At 37.6% G+C, this 21,573-nt stretch overlaps 1 pseudogene; it reads right to left on the bottom strand.

Moving 5' to 3' along the window:
- Nucleotides 1–20,915: 20,915 nt before the first annotated feature.
- The window catches only part of LOC103210361, a 14,362-nt pseudogene continuing 13,704 nt past the window's right edge, over nucleotides 20,916–21,573 (bottom strand).

Genomic DNA, 21,573 nt, shown 5'->3' with positions numbered 1-21,573 from the left:
GGGGGACCATTCCCTGGAGAAGGATGTCATGCTTGGTAAGGTGGAAGATTGGCGAAGGAGGAGAAGGTCTTCGACGAGATGGATTGACAAGGTGGCTGCAACAATGGGCTCAAGTATATCAAGGATCATGGAGCTGGTGTGGGATCAGGTGGTGTTTCTTTCTGTTGTGCATGGGGTTGCTATGAGTCGGAAATAACTCAATGGCATCTAACAACAACAACAACAATACATGATGACCAAGTGGGATTCATACAAGGTATGTGAAGATGCTGCCACTTGGAAGACTAGTGTGCCTGACCCAATCCATTGCCTTTTCAGTAAGTAGTCTCACATGCATGTGAAGCCTGGAAATTAAATAAGGAAAACCACAGAAAAAATAATATATTTGAATTGTAGTGTTGGCAAAGAGTATTGACTATACACTATGGATTGCCAGAGAACAAATAAATCTCTTGGAAATACAGCTGGCATTCCCTTAGATGTAAGAATGGCTGGACTTCATCTCTAATACTTTGGTCATGTTATCAGAAGGGACCAGTCTCTGGAGAAGGATGGTAATGCAGAGGGTCAGCAAAAATGCGGATGGCCCTCAACAAGATGGATTGCCACAGTGATTGCAACAATGGTTTCAAGGATAGCAACAATTGTGAAGATGGCACAAAATTGGATAGTATTTTTTTATGTTGTATATAGGGTTGCTATGAGTCAGAAATGACTTAACAGCACCTAACAATAACAACATCATCCATGAATAGTTCACCATTAGAAAAACACTCAAGCTAATCCATTCCATAAATAAAGCAAAGGTAAAGGACCGCATGATCATATCAATTAATTCAGAGAAGGCATTTGATAAAATCTAACAACTGTTCCTGATAAAAGCCCTCAGAAAGTAAGAATAGAATTCCTCAATATAATTAAGGGCATATACACAAAACCACCACAACTCATCAGTCAGTTTGTCACACTGTGGTGGCTTCTGTGTTGCTGTGAGGCTGGAGACTATGCCACCAGTATTTCAAATACCAGCAGAGTCACTCATGGTGGGCAGGTTTCAGCAGAGCTTTCAGTCTAAGACAGACTCAGAAGAAGGAAGGGACCACACACTTCTCAAAGAATTGTTGTTGTTAGGTGCCATCGAGCTGTCTCTGACTCATAGTGACCTCATGTACAACAGAATGAAAATCCGCTTGGTTCTGTGCCAGCCCCAAGATTTTTGCTACACCTGAGTCCATTATTGCAGCCACTGTGTCAATCCATTTCATTGTGGGCTTTCCCCTTTTTCATTGTCCCTCCACTTTGCTAAGCATGATATCCTCTCCAGGGAATGATCCCTGCTTACAACATGACCAAAGTAGGTGAGACGAAGTCTGCCATTCTCACTTCCAAGGAGCATTCTGGCTGCACTTCCTCCAGAAGAGATTTTTTAGTTCTTTTAGCAGTCCATGGAACTTTCAGCATTCTTTGCCAACACCACAACTCAAAAGCATCGATGCTTCTTCAGTCTTCCTTTTTCATTTTCCAGATCTCACATGCATATGAGGTGATTGAAAATACCACAGCTTGTGTCAAGCACATCTTAGTCCTCATGGAGACATCCTTGTTCCTCAGCACTTGAAAGAGGTCCTTTGCAGAAGGTTTGCCCAATGCTATATGACGTCTGATATCTTGACTGGTGCTTCCATTGGTGTTGATTTTACAAACAAGTAATATGAAGTCCTCGACACCCTCAATGTTTTCTCCATTTATCATGATCCTGCTTATTGGTCCCATTGTGAGGATTTTTGTTTTCTTTATATTGAGATGTAATCCATACTGCACACTGCAGTCTTCAACAATTTTTATCAGTATTTCAAGTCATCCTCACTTTCAGCAAGCAAAGTTGTGTTGTCTGCATAACACAGGTTGTTAATGAGTTTTCCTCCAATCATGATGCCACATTCTTCTTTATATAGTCCAGCTTCTCGGATAATTTGTTCAACATACAGATTGAATGAGTATAGTGAAAGGATACAACTCTCACACACTCCCTTCTTGATTATAAACCATGCAATGTTCCCTTGTTCTGTTTGAATGACATCCTCATGGTCTATGTATAATTTCTTCATGAGCACAATTAAGCATTCTGGAATTCCCATTCTTCTCAATGTTATCCATAATTTGTTATGATACACAGAGTCAAACACCTTGGCATAGTCAATAAAACACAAGTAAGTATCTTTCTGATATTCTTTGCTTTGAGCCAAGATCCATCTGACATCAATGATATCCCTTGCTCTACATTCTCTTCTGAATCCAGCTTGGATTTCTGCAAGTTTTCTGTCAATATACTGCTGTAACCATTTTTGAATTATCTTCAGTAAGATTTTACTTACATGCAATATTAATGATATTGTGCAATAATTTCCACATTCTGTGGGATCACCTTTCTTTGTAATAGGTACAAATATGGATCTTTTCTAGTCAGTTGGCCAGGTAGTTGTCTTCCAAATCTCTTGGCATAGCCAAGTGAGTGCCTCTAGTGCAGCATTCATTTGTTGAAACGTCTTAATGGGTATTCTGTCAATTCCTGGAGCCTTGTTCTTTGCCAATTCCTTCATTGCAGTTTTGACTTCTTCCTTCAATACCATTAGTTCTTGTTCATATGCCACCTCCTGAAATGGATGAACATCAACAAATTCTTTGTGGTTGACTCTGTGTATTCCTTCCATCTTCTTTTGATGTTTCCTGCATCATTCAATATTTTCCCCATAGAATCTTTCAATATTGCAACTCAAGGCTTAATTTTTTCCCTCAGTTCTTTCAGGTTGAGTAATGTCGAGCATGTTCTTCCCATTTGGTTTTCTAACTCTAGGTCTTTTCACATTTCATTATAATAATCCACTCTGTCTTCTTGAGCTGCCCTTTGAAATTTTCTCTGCATTTATTTTTTTTTTTCTTGTCATTTCTTCCCTTTGCTTTAACTACTCTCCATTCAAGTCAAATGTCAGAGTCCCTTCTGACATCCATTTTGGTCTTTTCTTCCTTTATTTTCTTTTTAATGACCTTTTGCTTTCTTCGTGGATGTTATTCTTGATGTCATCCCACAATTCCTCTGGTGTCTGGTCATTGGTGTTCAGTATATCAAATCTATTCTTTATATGGTCTCTAAATTCAGGATGGTATAATCAAAATCATATTTTGGCTCTTGTGGACTTGTTTTAATTGTCTTCAACTTCAACTGGAACTTGCATATCAGCAACTGAGTGAGCACCTGGCCTTGATTTGGCTGAAGATATTAAACTTGTCCATTGCCTCTTGCCACAGATATAATCAGTCATATTCCTGTGTACTCCATGTGGTGAAGTCCATGTGTATAGCCATTATTTGTGTTGTTGAAAAAAGATATTTGCAATGAATGAGTCGTTGGTCTTGCAAAATTCCATCATGTGATCTCCAGTGTCATTTCTATCACCAAGGCCATATTTTCCAACTACTAGTGATTCTTCTTTATTTCCAACTTTTGCATTCCAATCACCAGTGATAATCAACACATCTTGATTGCATGTTTGGTCAATTTCAGATTGCAGAAGTTGGTAGAAATCTTCAATTTCCTCACTTTTGGCTATGGTGGTTGGTGTGTAAATTTGACTAATAGTTAGTAAAAATACTAACTGGTCTTCCTTGTAGTGTATGCATATTTTCCTATCAATGACAGCATTGTACTTCAAGACAGATCTTGAAACATTCTTTGTGATGATGAATGCCACACCATTCCTCTTCAATTTGTCATTCCCGGCATAGTATGCCATATGGTTATCTGATTCAAAATGGCCCAAATCAGTCTTTTCAGCTCACTAATGGCTAGGATATCGACCTTTATGTGATCCATTTCATTTTTTACAATTTTCAGTTTTCCCATATTCATAATTTGTACAATTCCATGTTCTGATTACTAATGGATGTTTGCAGCTCTTTCTTCCCATTTTGAGTCATGCCACATCAGCAAATGGAGGTCTCAAAAGCTTTACTCCATCCACATCATTAAGCTCAGCTTTACTCTGAGGAGGCAGCTCTTCCCCAGTTGGATATTGAGTGCCTTCAGACCTGATGAGGTCATCTTCCGGCACTATATTGGACAGTGTCTCAGGGCTATTCATCAAGGTTTCCAGTAATACAGTGTTTTACTGCTATTCATAAGGTTTTCACTGGTTGATTCTTTGAGAAAGGAAGAAAAGACTAAAATGAATGTCAGAAGAGACTCTGAAACTTGCCCGTGAATGGAGAGTAGCTAAATAAATGGAAGAAATGACAGGATAAAAGAGCTAAACAGAAGATTTCAAAGAGCATCTCAAGAAGAGAAAGTCAATTATTACAATTAAATGTGCAAAGACATGGAAAGCCAAAAGGAAAGAACACGTTTGGCATTTCTAAAGCTGAAAGAACAGGAGAGGAGATTTAAGCCTTGAAAGAGGCTATGGACAAAATATTGAATGATGCAGGAAACATCAAAAGAAGATGGAAGGAATACACAGAGTCACTGTGTCAAAAGAATTGTTCGATGTTCATCCATTTCAGGAGGCGGTATATGATCAAGACCTAATGGTATTGAAGGAAGAAGTTGAAACTGCAGTGAAAGAAATGGCAAAGAACAAGGCTCCAGGAATTGATGGAATACCCATTGAGATGTTTCAACAAATGGATGTTGCACTGGAGGCACTCCAGTTGTCTATGCCAAGAGATTTGGAAGACAGCCACCTGGCCAACTGACTGGAAAAGGTCCATATTTGTATGCATTCCAAAGAAAGGTGCTCCCACAGAATGTGGAAATTATTGCACAATATCATTAATATTGTATGCAAGTAAAATCTTACTGAAGATAATTCAAAAATGGTTGCAGCAGTATATTGACAGAGAACTTGCAGAAATGTAAACTGGATTCAGAAGAGAATGTGAAGTGAGGGATATCATTGTTGATGTCAGATGGATCTTGGCTGAAAGCAAAGAATACCAGAAAGATGTTTACTTGTGTTTTATCGACTATGCAAAAGCATTCAATTTTGTGGATCATAACAAATTATGGCTAACTTTGAGAAGAATGGGAATTCCAGAACACTTGAATGTACTCATCAGGAACCTTTACATAGACCAGGAGGCTGTTGTTTGAACAGAACAAGGGGATACTGCATGGTTTAAAATGAAGAAGGGAGTGCATCAGGGTTGTAGCCTTTCACCATACTTATTCAATCTATATGCTGAGCAAATAATCTGAGAAGCATTTGCCCAGGAATGAAACTCAGAAGGCAGGAATGGATAGACTTGAATGACAAAGGGAAATGAGAAACAGAGGGAAGAAGTGGAAAGAGTGCTGTTTTATTGTGAGATTGTAATCAATGTCACAAAACAAAATGTATATGAACTGTTGAATGGAAAACCAATTTACTCTGTAAACTTTCACCCAAATCACAATAAAAAGTTAATTAAAAAAAAAGAAAACAAAAATGTATTCTTTGTTTCCTTTTGTAGGAGTGAAGATGTTTTCCAGGAATCCCTTCCCCTCTCTGCACACAGAAGTAGACTTTCCCTCTGGAAGTTCACACTCTGGAGCTGGGGAAAGGACCCAGAATTTCCTAAAGCTAATGGAAGCCTAAGTATCTGGAAAAAAAAAATCCCCCGGGCTTTCATTAACAAGAAGAGATTGGAGGAATGGCATTTTGATAGGCAACAATGAAGATATGATAAAGGAATAGACCCGTCAAAAGTTAAAAAGAGAGAGTAAGAATGTCAAGTTTGGGGAACTGCATTTATAAATTAGGTGAAATTGTGAAGGGAAATGAGTTCTAGATAGGTAAATAGAGACTGAGTGTTTGGGTTTCCCATGGATTTGTTGTGTAGTGTTTTCATTCCATTAAATTCAATAAACAGACCTTGATCTTTTCTTCTATGTAAGTCACATACACACACACACACGCATGCACACACATATGCACCACATTTCTTATAGCTTGTACATAATTTCCAAATAAAGACAACTATAAAGTCATACTTTTGCTTAACATGATACAAGTAACATGGATACAACTGAAAATGCACCAACCTCTTTTGCATCTTGCATTTTATAAGTAATGGGATAAAGGAGGGAAGAAAACAAAAAATATATTTGCTATGCACACACACACACACCACCAAAGCTCCCTACAATAAACTGCATTTAAGACCATCCTTTTTTTTATCATTAGTAATATGTATTACATAAATAATCTTATCATTATTAAAATGTATTACATACAATGTTGCAAATGTGTACTTTGCTGATATTACCATTCTCAGATTTTCACTTACAGATGTTTAATTGTATTGTATAATTTACTGTTCAAGACACTGTCATATAGCAGAGTATGACCTAGTCTACAATGAAATCGGTATCAGGAGTCATAATGGATGGAAAATTGGGCAATGTTCAATGGTAATGGTATAATGAACTGTGCATACAAATCAACTGTACATGCACCTGACAGCCATTGTGACTCTGACTTCATTGTAAACCAAGGCTGTTATATGATATTATTCAGCACTTTGTACCATAAAATGCATCAGTTGTTAATGTGCAGCCAAGTTGTTTAACTGTAGCACCTGCACTGCTTATACTCTTAACAATATGTCATGGCACTGAAAATTTTAATCCAAAAAAGAAGGTGAGGAAAGCTCCACACATAGACATAAAAATGAGGATTATTAAGGCCTGTGATAATGGAAAGAAATCAGCAAAAATAGCTTGAGGAAGAACTGTCTCACTAGACAATCTTTAAAGATAAGAATAGGATTTTGGAGGCAGATAAAGGAATGATTGGTTTAAAATTGACAATTTTAACCATGAAGAGGCAAAATTCATCCAAATTGTCTTCATCTCCAGAGTAAATTTTTATGATTTATGTGTTTTTGTTTTGTTTCATTTTGGCTTTTCTCATTTAATAGTCTATATGAATAGTATCTATATCTGTAAATATAAATCTACAATGTCATTTTTTGGGCTGAATAATATTCCATTGCCTGGATGTATTTAACTATTCCTTTTATTTTGTTAAGTTTTATTTTGTTATTGTTGAGAGTATACACAGAAAAACATACATTAGATCGACCATTTCTACACATAAAATTTAATGACATCAATTCCATTGTTCAAGTTGAGCAACTATTCTCATCTTTTTTCAGTTGTTCCCATTAACATAAACTCACTGACCCCTAAGGTTCATATCTAATCTTTAGAGCTGCTATTGTCACTTTGACACCATATAAATAGTTTGTAAAAGAGAATAATGCTCAAGTGCAGTTCAGTGACTTGCTTAATATGGCCCTTCTAGCCATCATTCTCCATTTTGTTATGCATTGTAGATTCTAATCCCTATGTCAGTTTAGGTTGGGATACATCTTAAGTCTTGCCTTGCTGGAGGATGTGGCTCAAGTCACCACCCATTTTGTGATTTATTGCAAATCCTATTCTCTATTCCTGTTTATGGTGGGATGTATCTTGAGTCCCACCTTGCTGGAGGGTGTGACTCAAGTCACCACCCATTTTGTGATTTATTGCAAATCCTATTCTCTATTCCTGTTTATGGTGGGATGTATCTTGAGTCCCACCTTACTTGAGAGTGTGACTCAAGTCACCACTCTTAGTATCTGTGAGGGTATATATAGGAATGTTCTGAGAAAGTTCACTCTCTCTTGCTCCAGTTCTGCATTTTGTTTGTCATCATCTCACCCATGGATTTGAGACAGCAATCATCATCTGACTTGCTGATTTGGGTTTGCCAAACCCTGCAACCACGTGATCTGGGAGAATCCTCCAGACCTACTGATAGACCTGGGACTTGCCAGCCTGCCAACCTCCCAGCCTCCACCACCATCACATAAGCCATTTTCTTGGGAGTTTGTGAGTTCTGTGAGACATTACAAGGAGCTCTGGTGGCAGAGTGCCTAAGGAATTTGACTTTTAACCAGAAGGTTGGCAGTTCAAATTTACCAGCCACTCTGCAGAAGGAAGACTAGACAATCTATTTCCATAAAGTTTTACCATCTGGGAAAAACAAAGGGGGTCATTATAGTTGGAATCACCCAGATGGCAGTGAGTTTGATTTTTGTTTTGGTGAGACATTACCATGAATTAGGGAACCTTAAGATGAGGGGGAGATTATTGAGGGCAGGAGGAGTAGTTGATGTCAGAGTGGCAGGGCAGTTTGGAAAAGTTGGACATTTGAGACATCTTTAACCTCTGCCTCATAGGGACAAGGCTTGTACAGATCTTTCTAAAAAAAATTATTCAAGCATCAAGGCAGACATTTTGTTTTTCCTAGTTAATTATTATTATTATTATTTTGGTCTTAAGAAGGCTTCAGGTGATATATTTTGTTTAAGTTTTAAAGATTATCTCAGGGCAATAGCTTCAGTGGTTCATCCAGTCTCCATTGCTCTAGAAAGGCTGGATTGCATGAGAATTTGAAATTCTATTCTTCATCTCCCCCTTTTTGATCAAGATTCTTCTATAGAATATTTGATCAGAATGTTCAGTAAAGGTAGCTGGCCACATTTCAGTACTTCTGGTCTCATGACAAAGAAGGCAGTTGTTCATGGTGGCAATTAACCACACAATGCTCCTTCCTATTCCCAATTCTTCTTCCTCTGTTGCTCCAGGCAAATAGAAACAAATTGTTGTGCCTTGGATAGCCACTTCCATGTTTTAAGACCCCAGGCACTATGCAATGAACTAGGATGTATGACAGGAGCACTAAACACATTATGTTATGTGTATTTTTATGTATGTATGTATGTGTTAAAATATATCTGTAAGTTTACATGTGATTTTTTTCAAACAAAAAAAGAAAAATAAAGATCAAATTTATGAAGTTATTGATAATAAAATGCAACAATAAAAACTTTTAAAAAATGAGATATTCAACTTATGTCAGAATCAACTTATGACAGAGTCATTGTAATGGAGCATCATAATAAGTCAGGGACTACTTTTACAGTCTTCATTTTTGCGACTGGTTATACAGTTATGGCTGGATTTTCTATTTATAACTACCTATTTCCAGTACTCATTTCATATTTCTGCAAATATCTCAGATGGTGATGGTGCTTTTCCTGGTAGGGTAACCAACCCAAACCTTCATTCATGAAGGGTTTGGGCAATTAGTACTCCTTTCTGAATTGGGTTATTGTGGTTTCCCATTGACTTTAATCACAGGACATGGTAGTATATGAAGGGTCCTAAGGGCATGTGTTCCAGACATGCTCTTCTTTACCTCCATTGTATAATAACAGTACAATTTCTCCTTGGTAATCAGGATCACTCATGCTAGCTAGTAACTACCTCCTTTGACCGTTGATTAGAAGCATGAAGAGGCCAAAGCAGCCATGTAACATTAACTTCCAGTTCAATTGAATCAATGGGCGTTTCCTGGTGTAAGCATTCCTCCTTTTAGAACTAAGACTTCTAGATTTACAGAACATGGGGTTTCAGGGACAGGAAACAGAAATTTTGGAGTGGATTAGCAAGGGTAATAGTGAGTGGTGCTATTCCCATTTCTACCCCTTGATTTATGAACCCATGAATCCTGCTATGGAAGAAACAGCATCATATATTGGACACTGGTTTGAGCATCTGCACCACCCAGAAGAACATTTCTCCAGCCCTACAAGGTATTGCCACCAAGATGATATCAAAATTGAGTCTTCAAAAGTCCATTCCATTGTTTTATCAAGCAACTTGCTTCATTATAATGGGAAATATGATGAGACCAGTGAATTCCATGAGAATGGTCCCATTCCAGCAATTCATTTGTTGTAAAGTAAATTCTTTGATCTAAGGCAACACTGTGTGAAGTAATATTAGGATGGATATCACATTCAGTAAACCCACAGAAGGCAGTATTGGCAGAAGCATTGTGTGCAAGAATGGCACATTCTTATCTAGAGTAAGTGCCTATCCCAGTAAGAACAAAATGCTGCCACATCCATGATGAAGGTGGTCCAATATAATCAACCTGCCACCAGGTTGCTGGCTGAGGAATGGTACCATATTGGGGACTCAGTGTTGGCATCTGCTGCTGGCAGATTGGGCAATCAAAAAGACTGTGGTAAAGTTCTGCTTGCTGAGTGGAAGGGCATGTTGCTGAGCCCATGCATAACCTCTGTGGGTACATATTACCCAATGGGCACATGGTTATGTATTGGACAATGGGCTTATGGTTATGCACTACAAAATGGGCTCATGGTTATGCACTACACAATGGGCTCATGAACAAAGTTGCCATCCCTGAAGTGACAATGACAAGAAAGGTTAGAGAAAGAGGCTGACTGTTACCCACAAAATGTGTCATCCTATCTACTTGGCATTTAAAATCCTCCTTTGTTCAGGTTACACCTTAATGAGCATTAATATGAAACAAATTCTTCAATTCTTTGACCCATTCAGAGTAATCTTTCTAAATAAATCTTCCCCATAACTCCTTGTCACCAATTTTCCAATCATCGTGCTCTTCTAAGTCCCTTACCATCCAGCCAGACCATTGGCCACGACCCATGAATCAGTATACACTTGAACATCTGGTCATTTTTCCTTACAAGCAAAATGCAGAACCATCAGCATTGCTCAAGGTTTGGCTGATTGGGAGGATTTCTCTTCAACACTGTCCTTCATGGAAGTCCCAGAAAGGGGACTGCAGTACTGCTGTTGTCTACTTTCAAGTGATGCCTGTATATGCATGCAGAACCAACTGTACACAAAGCACAAAGAGTTTTTCCTTTCACAGTCAACTGATCAAAAGCAACTCCTCATGAGGACATAGGTGCATGCTGGGAGGAGGAGGTAATGTACCAACAGTGGGAACTGTGGACATTTGGACCACTTCCTCATGAAAGTTATTTGGGCCTTCAGGTCTTGCTGAAGTCTGACGTTATATATATCACTTCCATTCGATGGAGAAATGCACTGTGCAAGTCTAACTTTACGATTTTTTACATCAGACAACACACAGTTAATGGTGAGTGGGATAGACTACATGGTAACTTGATGGCCTATGGTTCCGTGTTCAATCTCTACTGAGGCCTATTAACAAGCCAAAAGATGTCTCTCAAAAGGAGGGTAGATATCTGCAGAGGATGGAAGGAATATGCTCCAAAATCTCAAGGGTCTGTGCTGTGATTCACCAGTATGGGTCTGTCAAAAATTCTAAATGTCATCTCGATCTATGGAAACATCAAGCACCATTGGATCAGGTCGATCATATGGCCCAAGTGGCAAGGCAGCTTGCAAGACAGACTGGATCTGTTATAGAATTTTCTCTTGTTCTGGGCACCAGTCAACACTAACAGCTTTTTTGTTTATGGTTTCCTTGAGTTATTGTAAGTTTGTGTGTGTGTTTGTATGTGTGTGTGTATGAATTCCTTCTGAGGTAGTTCTATTACATGTTCTTCCTTGGGGAAATTTCCCAGTTCTTTATTTTGATCACTTGCTTCAGCTATCTTGTCCTGTTTCTTTGTTTGAATTGAAGTTGATATTTTTCTCTGAGACATTTTGAAGTTTTTGTTTTTGTTGATTGTGTGTTGGTGTGTTTCAATATAGCCAGATGAGTGGGGAAGGTGTGCTTTTTGGTTGTTAACTTGGCAACACTGAGGCTCCCCACCTATCTCTGTAGTGGTGGAATAAATAATAGGAATGTAGATGTGGGTCTCTGTCTAACATGAAGAGAGCTGCAATTGGGTTGAAAAGATATTATCTACCATCTACTGTTGAGACAGTGGTGTGGGAGTTTATAGTGGTGCTCGTTCATAGGGTAAGGTGGTCTATGCAGTAGAAATGGCTGACTAGTAGAGAGTTAATGCCCTCCTCCTATTGGTTGAGACAAGGAAATAAAATAACATGAAATAAAATGGTAAGAAGAGAAGGAAAATAAAACAATATAGAATAAAATGAAAAGATAAAAACATACCAAAAATGGGGGAATCTGGTTGAGCTGAACAATTGGCAAAAATGTAAGAAGTTGAAAATGATGAGGGAGAAATAAACCAATAAGAAAGGAGAAAAATAAGGGAAAAATAAGGGAAACTGAGGAGGAGGGACTTTTGTAATTATGGTATTTCAGCAGCTGTGGGAGCAGGTGAGTGTAGCAGAAACCGCACTCTGCAAGTGTGTGCTTGTGGAGGTAAAAGAAGCCTGGCACAAATGGGCTCCTCTTGTCAAAAACCTGTACTTGTTTGCCTGTTTTGCTCAGTTTAAGAAGGATCAACCAGTGGCATATGTGGAGGGTAGGATGACTGAAGATTCTGGGTTTGTCTGTTTGCAATGGGTTGCTGTGGGTGGCTACAGGAGTTCTTTTGCTTCCAGCTTGGTGGCAGTGGGAGAGGTTTTGCACCTATTCACAGGGAAGATGTACTTCTTGGAGCAGAGATTATGTCTCACCAGTCATGATTCACTGGTGTGGGTCTGGCATCCTTCTGGAAAACGCAGCTCCTGCCTAGACTCTAGTGAAATTCCACCCTAATACTCTCTTGTTTAACCACCTCAACATAGGCCTTTCAGTTCGCAGAGGAGGGAGGGGTCTGGTGTGAGTGAGTCCTCTTGAGAGAAGAGGCTGTAGAGTTCTGCCTCTTATTTCAGTTTGAAAAAGTTCTCTCAGTCCCTTAGGCACCCAGTGGGTGAGTGTTAGCCCCTGACCTAGTCTTCTAGAGGTTAAGGTGTCCAGGGTTGGGGTTCGTTAATATAGGGCTTCACAGCCATTTGTCCCTTTATTGCTCAGACAGACAATACCCTTGAGAAACTCAGGAATATTATACAAGAATAAAATGACAATATAAATAAACAATTAGAAATCACATAAAAGCAACAATTAGGTATCCAGAAAATGGGGACTAAAATTACAGAGATAGATATCACATTGGAAAGACAAAAGAGAACTGAATTGGCTAATGAAGCATATCTCAGATAGAAGACAAATATCTTGACACCACTTTGTTTTCAGAAAAATCGGAAAAGAGAATCAATAGAAATAAAGAAAACCTAAGATTATTTGGGATCATATCAAAAGAAATAACATATGCCTGATTGGAATTCCAGAAAAAACAGGTAAAAATATTTGAAAATTTGCTAACAGAAAACTTGCCCAATGTCATGAAAGATGAAAAGATGTCCATCCTAGAAGCTCAATGAATGCCAAGAGAAAATCACCAAGACATATCATAATAAAACTTTCCAAAACTAGAGACAAAGAATCTTAAGAGCAACTTGAGAAAAGCAGAATGTTAACCTACAAAGGTGACCAATAAGACTAAGTTCTGATTTCTCAGTAGAAAGCATGCAGGGAAGAAGGTAGTGGGATGACATATTGACATATACAAAATCATGAAGGAAAAAGAAAAAAAGGCCAACCCTGAAATATACATCCAGCAGTACTGTCCTTCTAATATGATAGTAAAATTAGGACATTTCTGGACAATCAGACACCAAGGAAATTTGTGAAAACCTCACCAAACCTACAAGAAATATTGAAGGGGCTCCTTCTAACAGAAGAGCAACAATGGAAGACATGTGACAACACATCCAGAAACCAACCAAGGAAAAGAATTTTCAAATCTAAAATAAGCTTACAAAATGCAAAATAGAGAATGAGAGTACTGAATCTGCAAATGATACCAATTATGAAATAAATATAAGGATTAAATGGTATAATTACAAAACTTCCAAGTGGAGAGGAATTTAGGATGATGTACATATAGAACAGACTGTTCCAAACTTAGGGAGATAAAAATTTACCACAGAGTAAACACAAAGAAAATTAATAAACCTTCTAACCATAAGAAAGAAGAAAGTCATAGGGATTTAGTAAATAAGAAAGCAACAACAATGAAGAAATGGTAAAGAAAACTTGATAACAAAAGTAACTCTGGACAGAATAATATTTAGAACAAAGAAACCATCAGTACCACAATAACAAAAAGAAGAATGACAGGAGTAAATTCATACCTATCACAAATTACACTAAATGTGAATGGATCCAATGTACCAGTCAAGAGAAAAAGAGTGACAGATTGGATAAGAAACCAAAACTCATCAGTATGCTACCTGATAGAGACTCACCTTAGACACAAAGACAAAAATAAATTTAAAATCAAGGGATGGAAAAAAGAAAATCAAGCTAATGGCAACCAAAAAAGAGCATTAGTGGCAATATTAATTTCTGATAAACTAGACTTCATGGCAAACCAGACATAATGGCAAAGAAGAGAATTATATGATGATAAAGAGGTCAATAGACCAAGAGGACATAACCATAATAAATATCTATACATCCAGTGAAAAAGTTCCAAACACATAAAGCAAACATTAATTGAATTAAGAGGAGAAATAGAGAATACTACAATAGTAATAGGAGACTTTGACATACCAATTTCAACAAAGGGTAGAACTAGGGAAAAAATAAAAAAAGAAACAGAGGATTTCAACAATACCATCAACCATCTGGATAGCGTAGCCATACAGAACACTCCACCACCACCACCACCACCACCACCACCCAAAAAAAACAAGAAAAAAATACACATTCCTTTCCAGTGAACATGAATCATTCTCCAGAATAGACCATATGTTAGGCCACAAATCAAGTGCTGATAACATTAAAAACATCAAAATTCTCCAAAGTATCTTCTCAGATTATAGTGCTGTAAAATTAGAAATCAACAATAAGAAGACCAGAGGGGAAAATCAAATACATATAAACTCAATAATATACCGTTCAAGAACCACTGGGTAACAGAGAAATTAAGTGTGAAATAAAAAATTCCTGCAAACAAACAAGAATGATAACACAGCATAACAAAACATTTGAGACACAGTGAAAGCAGCACTCAGAGGTCAATTTATAGCAATTAATGCACACATCAAAAAAGAAGAAAGAATCCAAATCAACAATTTAACCCAACACCTCCAACAATCAGAAAAAAAAACACACAGAAGGCTCCAATCTCCAGAATAAAGGAAATAATAAAGATCAGAGTAGAAATAATTGAAGCAAAAAAGAATAGAGAAAATCAACAGTAGAAGCTGGTTTTTCAAAAGATTGACAAAATCCACAAACCATTGCAAATTTAACTAAGGAAAAGAAAGAAAAAATGCAAATAACATGAATAATAAATCAATGGGTGACATCACATGAGATCTAGCCAAAATAATAATAATAATAAATGATAATAACAGAACGTTGTTATTATGTGCCATCGAGTCAAACCCGACTCATAGCGACCCCTCCTTGGGTTTCCAAGGCAGTATCACTATGGAAGTAGGAATGGACAAATTTCTAGAAACACAAGACCTACCTGAAGTAGCATGGGCTGAGGTTGCAAATATGAACAAACCATAAAAAAGAGAGAAATTTAGCAGGTCATATCTGCCCCTACCACCAAACACACACAAAATCCAGGCCCAGATGGCTTCACTAGAGAATAATATCAAATGTTCAGAGAAGAGGTAAAAGCTACCCTACTCAAGTTCTTCCAGAACATAGAAAAGGCATATTCCCAAGTTTATTCTATGAACCAAGCATAACCATGATACAAAAACAAGGCAAAAACACCACTAAAAAAGGAACTACAGACCAATATCCCTCATGAATATAGACAAAAAAATCTTCAACAAAATCCTAGCCAATAGAATTCAACACTATATAAAAAAATAGTACAGCCTGACCAAGTGGGATTCATTTCTTGTATGCCGGGATAGTTCAACATTGCAAAAAACAATCAATGTAATACACAATATAAATAAAACAAAAGAAAATAACTACATAAGCATATTAATCAATACAGAAAAGACATTTGATAAAATACAGCACCCATTCCAGATTAAAAACTCACAGAAAAATAAGAATAGAAGGAAAATTCCTCAACATAATAAAGGGCATATAAACAAAACCCACAGCCAACATTATTGTCAATGGTTATTGTTGTTGTTATGTGCTGTCGAGTCAGATCCGACTCATAGCGACCCCTCCTTGGGTTTCCAAGGCAGTATCACTATGGAAGTAGATTGCCCCATCTTCCTTCCGAGGAGTGGCTGGTGGGTTTGAACCACCAGCCTTCTGGTCAGCAATCAAGTGGAGAAAGCCTCAAATCATTCCCCTTGAGAATGGAACCAGGCAACAGTGCCCTGTATCACCACTTCTAGTCAACATTATATTAGAACACCTAACCAGGGTAATAAGGCAAAGAGAGAGAGAGAGAGAGAGAGAGAGAGAGAGAGAGAGAAATAAAAGCACCCAAATTGGAAGAAGTAACACTATCTTTATTTGCAGATGGCACGATTCTATATATAGAAAACATGAGACTCAGCAAGAAAACTATTAGAACTAATAGATTCAGCAAAGTGGCAGGATGCAACATAAACATACAAAAAATAAGTTGGATTCTGATACATCAACAATGAGATCTCTGAAAAGGAAATAAGGAAAACAATACCATTTACAATAGCTAACAAGTAGGTAAAATACTTAGAAATAAATCTTACCAGGGACACAAAAGACCTATACAAAGAAAATTACAAAACACTGCTATAAGAAACTGTAAGAGACCTATGTACATGGAAGAACATCCCATGCTTATGGATAGGAAGATTGAACATTGTGAAAATGTCAGTTCTACCCAAAGCAATCTGTATATTCAATGCAATCCCAATCCAGAACCCATCAACATTCTTTAAGGACATGGAAAATCTAATCATTAATTTTATATTGAAAGGAAAGACAGCATGGGCAACAAAAGCACTACTGAAGAAGAAAAACAAAGTAAGAGGTATCATATTTCCAGATCTCAAAACCTATTATAGAGCCCCAATAGTCAAAATAGCCTGGTATAGGTACAATGAGAGACAGATAGACCAACAGAACAGAATTGAGAATGCAGAAATAGATTCATCTTCCCATGGACAGCTAATCTTTGGCAAAGGGCTGAAAAAGAGCAAGTTTCAGAGTGTTTTCTGACATCTATTTTGGTACTTTCTTCCTTTCCTGTCTTTTTAATGATCTTTTGCTTTCTTCATATATGATGGTCTGGATGTCATCCACAATTCATCTGGTTTTTGGTCCTTGGTGTTCAATGTGCCAATTCTATACTTTTGATGGTCTCTAAATTCTAAATGTGATAAAATAAAGGTCTTGTGTTGGTTTTCATGGACTTGGTTTAATTTTCTTCAGTTTCAACCCAGACTTGCATAGGATCAATTGATGGTCTGTTTCGCAGTCAGCTGCTGGCCTTGTTTTGGTTGAAGATACTGAGCTTCTCCATTGCCTCTTTCCTCAGATGGAGTTGATCTGATTACTGTTTATTCTATCTGGCAAAGTCCACGTGTATAGCCACCATTTATGTTGTTGAGAAATGTATTTTCAATGAATAAGTCCTTGGTCTTGCAAGATTCTATCAGGCAATCTCTGATGTCATTTCTATCACCAAGGCCTTATTTTCCAACTACCGATGATACTTCTTTGTTTCCAACTTTTGCATTCCCATCACCAGTAATAATCAATACAATTTGATTATGTGTTTGGTCAATTTCAGACTGCAGAGGTTGGTAAAAAACAAAAACAAAAACACTTCAATTTCTTCTTCTTTGGCTTTAGTGATTGGTGTGTAAATTTTTATCATAGTAGTATTAACTGGTCTTCCTCGTAGATGTATAAGATATTATCCTATCATTGACAGAATTGTACTTCAGGATATATATTGAAACTTTTATATTTTATTTTGTTTTGACAATGAATGCAATGCCATTACTCTTCCATTTGTCATTCCTGGCATATCATACCATATGATTGTCTTATTAAAAATGGCCGAAACCAGTCCATTTCAGCTCATTATTGCCTAGAATATTGATCTTTATGCATTCCATCTCATTTTTTACAATTTCCAAGTTTCCTAGATTCATAGTTTGTACATTTAAAATTCTGATTATTAATGGATGCTTGCATCTGTTTCTTCCCATTTTTACTCATGCCCCACCAGCAAATGGAGATCCTGAAAGCTTTATTCCATCCTTGTCATTAAGGTCAACTCTATTTTGAAGAGGCAGCCCTTTCTCAGTTGTATTCTGAGTGCCTTCCAACCTGAAGGGCTCATCTTCCAGCACTATATCAGACGATGTTTCAGGGCCATTCATAAAATTTTCCAGTAGTATATCAGACAGTGTTTCACTGCTATTCATAAGATTTTCACTAGCCAATTTTTTTTTAAAAGAAGTAGATGGCCTCACCCTTCTTTCCAATTTGTCTTATTCTGGAAGCTCCACAGAAACATGCCCAGCATGGGTGACACTGTGAAGGTATTTGAAATACTGGTGGCATAGCCTCCAACCTCATAGCAACATGTGAGCCCTCATAGTGCAACAAACTGACATACAAATGGTGGGAATATGATCATACACAGTTTAAACATAACAGGAGGCAGAGTTAGGGTAACTTCCTACCCACAAATTAGCACCTTGAGGGAGTGGGTCACTGGGCCTGTGGGTTGGGGACCGTGATTGCAGGGGACATCAAACTCAATTGGCACAACAAGGTATGCAAAAATATTGTTCTGCTTCTTACTTCAGTGGGTAGCAACTGGGGTCTTAAAACCTGTGAACAGTCATACTAGTGGCAACTATTGGTCTCTCCTCATCCAGAACAAAGGACAGTGAAGAAAACAACAACAACAACAACAACAACTTATGGAAGCAGTCTAAAGGACTAATGGTTCATGAGAACCTCAAGCTATATGATCTTGAGACAAGAAGAATTAGATAGTGTCCAGCTACCAATGCCAAACTCTAAGAAAGGGATAAAAATTGGAGATCCTGTATAGAGTGGGAGACAAATGTGCAACAAAACTCAAAATCTTAAAATGGCCTAGGCTGACTGGCCTGATAGAGACTGATGAAACTCTTAAGACTATGGCTCTGAGTAACTCTCCTGGCCTGGAATTGAATTCACTCCCATGGCTTAACTCTCAGTCTAATGATAATCAGTCATAGAAACTGAGCACCTACACCAGGGAGAGGAATTTCCTAGAAAATCAACCATGGGAAATCAGAAGGACAGCATTTGCACTGGGAGAGATGTAAGGTGGCAAGAATGCATAAAGAAGAACACAGGGAAAGGGTAACCACAGGGAGAAAGAGGGAGGTGAGATGTTACATTGTGGCAAAGGTAACTAGTATCACAAAACAAAGTGAGTATATGGATTGTTGAATATAAAAAGAATCTGCTTTGCAAAATTTCACCCAAAGAACAATTTTTTTTTTTTTAAAAGCCAAGAAAGGATAAATCAGATATTGTATTGCACTGGGCAAATCTGCTGCAAAAAGACCTCTTTAAATTGTTAAAGAGCAAAGATGCCACTTGATGACTAAAGTGCCCCTAACACAAGCCATGGTTTTCAATCACTTCATATGGGTGTGAAAGCTGGACAATTGATAAGGAAGAAAGAAGAAGAGTTGATGCCTTTTCATAATGGTTTTGGCAAAGAATACTGAAAATAACGTGGACAGCCAAAAGAAAAAGAATAAATTTTTCATGTAAGAAGTGAAGCTGAAATGTTCTTTAGAAGTGAGAAAGGCCAGACATCATCTCACCTACATTGGTCCATTCCCTGGAGGGAGATACCATGTTGGTAAAGTAGAGGGTCAGTTAAAAAGGGGATGCCCTTCAATGAGATGGATTGACACAGTTGCTGCATCAATGGGCTCAAGCATAGCAGTGACTGTGAAGATGGTACAAGACTGTGTAATGTGTCGCTGTGAATCAGAGCTAACTCCACGGCACTTAAAACTTATCAATGCCTGTGGAAACAGCAGTCAAGGAATCAAGTGATGTATTGGGAAAATCTGCTGCAAAAGATCTCTTTAAAGTGTTTAAATCAAAGATATCACCTTGAAGACTGAGGTGCAATTGACCCAAGCCATGGTATTTTCAATAGCTGGACAATGAATAAAGAAGGCCACAGAAAAACTGATGCATTTGAGTTGTGGTGTTGGTGAAGAATATTGAATGCACAATGGACAGCTAAAAGAACAAAAAGATATTTCTTGGAAGAAGTACAGTTGAAATACTCCTTTCAATTGATTGGTTGGTCACATCAGACCTAATCATGGAAGATGATTCCATTACATTATGTCCAGGTTCCTCATGAGTACAATTAAGTGTTCCAGAATTCCCATTTTTCTCAATCTTATCCATAATTTGTTATGATCCACACAAACAAATTCTTTTACATAGTCAATAAAACACAAGTAGACATCTTTCTGGTATACTTTTCTTTCAGCCAATATCCATCTGACATAGGCAATGTGATCCCTTGTTCCACATCCTCTTCTGAATCCAGCTTACATTTCTGGAAGTTCTCCATCAATATACTGCTGCAATCATTTTTTTTTTTTTTTTTTAGTTTAAACAAGTTTTTTTTACACAAAAGTTGTCACACAATTGGGTGTTTCTCTACTCTGTACACAATTTTCTTACTTTCCACAGAAAGGCTGCTTCTTAAATTCTCATCTAGTAATGGCAAGCGCTAGTATCCTGATTTTAACAGAATAGTAGTAAAAATGCCTCAGTGATTTAAGTTGAAAGCAGTACATTGGTGGTAATGGCTCTTGCACCCAGTATCAGGAATGTACAAATATCTTTTTATTAAAAAAATACAAAATAAATTATCTGTAGGCATGGACAATGACAGCAGTAAACCATTATATATTGTCAACTGAAACCATAACTGATGGTTATAGTGATTTTCTTAAACATCAGCCAGCCTTTTCTTCAGTCATTTTCTTCAACCGACTTCTCTGAAGTTACTGGTGAAGAACACTGCCTGGAGCTTCCGGTCACAGTTCATTAATAAATGGTAAAGCACTATTCTAGGAATTAGAACATGCCACCTCCCATACTACCTCCCATTCCACCCATTCCACCCATGCCGGGGTCCTTCTCTTCTTTAGGAATTTCTGTGACTACAACTTCTGCTGTGGTTAACAAAGAGGTCACTCCAGCAGCATCTAATAAAGCAGTTCTTACAACCTTAGTTGGATCACTTTTTCTACTGTACTCACAAAATCTCCAAGCATAGCATCATAACCAACTTCTGCAGATCTATCAATGATCCTTCAACACCTGCATTTTTGGCAATAGTCATTGCAGGAATTTTGAGTGTTCTTTTAATAATTTCTATACCAATCTTTTGATCTTCATTGGCTGGAGTTATCGAGTCCAAGGCTGGAATACACCGAAGCAGAGCACAACCACCTCCAAGAACAATGCCTTCTTCAACAGCAGCTCGTGTTGCATTGAAGGCATCTGTAACTCTGTCTTTCTTTTCATTCACTTCCACATCACTTGTCCCACCAACTTTAAGTACAGCTACTCCATCTGAAAGTTTTGCCAGACATTTATTCAGTTTTTCCTTTTCATACTCACTACTTGTGATGTCTAACTGCTCAATGATTTCTTGGATACGTTTTTCAATCTGAGCTTTGTCACCTTTTCCTTTCAAGAGCATGGCATCATCTTTTTTTTTTTTTTTTTT

This window comes from Orycteropus afer, unplaced genomic scaffold (assembly GCF_000298275.1).
Source record: "Orycteropus afer afer isolate SDZICR_OR568_19922 unplaced genomic scaffold, OryAfe1.0 scaffold00599, whole genome shotgun sequence".
NCBI classification, from domain to species: Eukaryota; Metazoa; Chordata; class Mammalia; order Tubulidentata; family Orycteropodidae; genus Orycteropus; species Orycteropus afer.
The sequence above is the reverse complement of the archived record's forward strand: the minus strand, read 5'-3'. Positions and strand labels throughout refer to the sequence as shown.